General features: G+C 42.0%; 1 protein-coding gene across 1 annotated transcript in view; it reads left to right on the top strand.

The window, feature by feature from the left end:
- The window catches only part of MLIP (muscular LMNA-interacting protein), a 301,030-nt gene that overhangs the window by 9,075 nt on the left and 288,634 nt on the right, over positions 1–3,321 (top strand). The gene's annotated exons all lie outside the window — the stretch shown is intronic.

The raw sequence follows: 3,321 nt of genomic DNA, 5'->3' as shown, positions 1-3,321 counted from the left end.
GAGTCCCTTGGACTGCAAGGAGATCCAACCAGTCCATTGTGAAGGAGATCAGCCCTGGGATTTCTTTGGAAGGAATGATGCTAAAGCTGAAACTCCAGTACTTTGGCCACCTCATGGGAAGAGTTGACTCATTGGAAAAGACTCTGATGCTGGGAGGGATTGGGGGCAGGAGGAGAAGGGGACGACAGAGGATGAGATGGCTGGATGGCATCACTGTCTCGATGGATGTGAGTTTGAGTGAACTCTGGGAGTTGGTGATGGACAGGGAGGCCTGGTGTGCCGCAATTCATGGGGTTGCAAAGAGTCGGACACAACTGAGCGACTGAACTGATCTGAACTGAACTGAAGGACCAGGAGCTTTCCTTAGGTAAAATTATGCCCATATAAAAGCCAACCCTCATGCACTTGCTGGTCCAACGGAAGCCAAGAGCTATCCTTCCTGTTTATCAGCAACAGCAAACATGTTCCTTCCTCTGACCAGACAGCTATCTCTGCAGAGTCACACGGCTCCCTTCATCTTGACTTAGCTACCTCTGTAAAGATCCTATCTCTAAATATTGTCTTATTCTGAGAGACTGGGGGGTTAGGATTTCCACTGTGAATTTTGGGGGGAAGGCAGTTCAGCTGGTAACAATGGGGAAAATAACAGTGCCTACCTAGAAGTGTTTAACAAACACTAAGAATAAGTAGGTAGAATAGTGTCTACCTCCTACAAGTGGTTTAGAGAAGTAATTAAGACAGCATATGCAAACTCTTAAAGCCGTTGCTGGCACAGGGTGAGTGCTGTTGGGTGTGCTGTGTAAGAGTGCTGTTATCTTATTTATGTTCAGTCACACCTACATTGTGAGCTTGTTGAAGGAAGGAAAGCAGAGATTATATCGTAGCGTTTTTTATTATTTTTATCCATTATTTAAAAAATCTGCCTGCACCTAGTACTCTTCGTCCATTATGGATACTCAGCACACGTTTGTTTAATTAAACTTTCCATTCTTCTCATTATCACCGGCATCTGCTCCTTCCCCAACCAGCTTTGCATCCCACCCTCCCTTTACTCCCAACTGGATCATAGATTTCACCTTCAGGTATTATACTAGCATTGACCAAGTTTTCTTTTGCAGCCATAGTATGCTGGGTTGTGTTTTTTTTTTTTTTTTTTCCTCTAGAGAGATTTTGGGAAGTCTCCTTTGTAGCTGAAAGTAAGGTCCAGCTGCTCACGGTGCAACAGCTAATAAAGAGGCAAGGTTGGGGAAAGAAAAGTTTGCTTTAGTTTCGATGCTGGCAAGCGGTGGGTGGGGTGGGAGGAGGAGGGTGGACTTCTATCCAAAATCCGATCCCACCTCTGGCAGTCAGTGGGCAAGAGCTGTTATAGACGGAGGAAGGGGACTCCATGCAGTAACAGTACAGTCAGCTCTGACAGTCCTCTTGAAATTGGCCGTCAGTGGTCTGATCAGTGCCATCTTGATTGTTTTAAATAGTTAATCTTCAATTCCAGGGTCATTTTTTCCCCGTTTCTTTGAGGCCAGTTCTCAGAACTGCGACGCTGTGTCGTGCCTACAGTCTGGGCACCGTGTAGTTAACTTCTCCCATCTGCGGTTTCAGTATCTGTAAGACAGCTCACAGGATATGGCTCAGAATAGTATCTATAGTTCTTGAGAAGAAACTAAAGTTCTTAGATGCTTAATGACTACTGTGATTAATCTTGTTGAGCTCTTTTCCTTTGTTTCTGCATTTTCTCACTTCTCTGATTAAACTTATTCTTTGGCTAAGGTTTCTCACAGACAAAAGGCAGGCAGAGAACATGGAGGGGAAGGACCATAAGGTCCTGCTCTGTTTCATCCTCATATGAAATGTCAACTCTTGCCTTGCTTTTGACACGTATGGATCTTGCATGCTAATCAGCCTCTAAGACTTACATTTCCAAGCTTGTTGGAACAATAACTAGCATGTGTGATTCCCTTTCTGGATCTGAGGAGAGCCAAAGAGGGAAACCACTTTTGCCCATGAGTCTGATAGAAGTTTCTGAATTCTCGTCTGGAAACAGTGGTGGCTAGGTTTATTTCTGCTAAATGTTTCACTTCTAGAATCTTCAGCCCTTCCATCCTGATGCAGAATAAGCCTAGTGCACCGGGCCTGATGACAGAGAACCAGCTGTGATCAGGCCAAAGTTCAGAGCCTCGCAACATGTTTCCTGAAATGTTTTCTTTAAAAAGTGGAGGAAAAACTGATAGGAAATGTGAGTTACAATCACAAACAGGTGTGAGAATGATCTTTGAAACAGCCTGAGGGAGTAGGCCACCCGTAGATCAGTCTTAACTTACTCTGAAAGCCGTTTTTACTGCCATCCACGTATCTAATTCTCTGTAAAAAACAGGAAGTTAATTACCATTGCGCTACACAGTTAATTTTTTTTCAGGCATATAACTATTTCTAAAGAATTCTGGGAACATTTGTTTGACTGGAAAAAGTGAGTTTCATGTTCTATGTCATAACTTTGTTCTCAGTAGAAAATCCAGGATAATGAAAAAAATAATCAGGTTTGTGAAGGAAAAATATCACTTTTCTTTTATGAAGTTTGTAGACATCATTTGCCTACTTTTCATGATATAAAGTTGACAGCATCTCTTGAATATATATGTTGTGTGTCTGAATAGCTTTAATTAGTTAACTTTGTGCTTTCCTTGAAGTGACTTTTTAAAGTTTTGAACTGCAAAATAAGGCCAGGATTCAAATCGGAATTAGAAAGAATGGGGCTGGCTGATTCATGTTTGCTGTAAGACCATCACATTTGTCCTTTAATTTTATTTTGTAAAGATTTTTTTTTAAGCGTTATTCTCATTTATTGATACAGAGGTTAAAAAAAAGATCTATTTGTATAGCTTACATTAGTACAGAGGCTTGAATGCCAGGTTTAGATTGTATCTAAAGATTTTTTTTTTTTGATGTGGATCATTTTAATTTTATTTTTTTTCAAACTTTTTGTTTTATATTGGGGTGTAGCCAGTTAACAAAGTTGTGATAGGTTCCATGAACAAAGAGTGACTCAGCCAAGCATGCACAAGGTATCCGCTCTCCCTCAAACCCCTCTCCCATCCAGGGAGTTCCTAACATTGAGCAGAGTTCCATGTGCTATTCAGTAGGTGATGTGAACCATTTTTCAAAGTCTTTATTGAATTTATCACCATATCGCTTCTGGTTTTTTTGGCTGTGAGGCATGTGGGATCCTAGCTCCCCAGCCAGGGATGGAACCCGCCCGCCTCTCTCCCTGCATTGGAAGGCTAAGTCGCAACCCCTGGACCACCAGGGAAGTCCCAACACATCCTT

This window comes from Bison bison, unplaced genomic scaffold, assembly GCF_000754665.1.
Source record: "Bison bison bison isolate TAMUID 2011002044 unplaced genomic scaffold, Bison_UMD1.0 scf7180017864270, whole genome shotgun sequence".
Lineage (NCBI taxonomy): Eukaryota > Metazoa > Chordata > Mammalia > Artiodactyla > Bovidae > Bison > Bison bison.
This window is presented reverse-complemented; position numbering and strand designations above follow the sequence as displayed.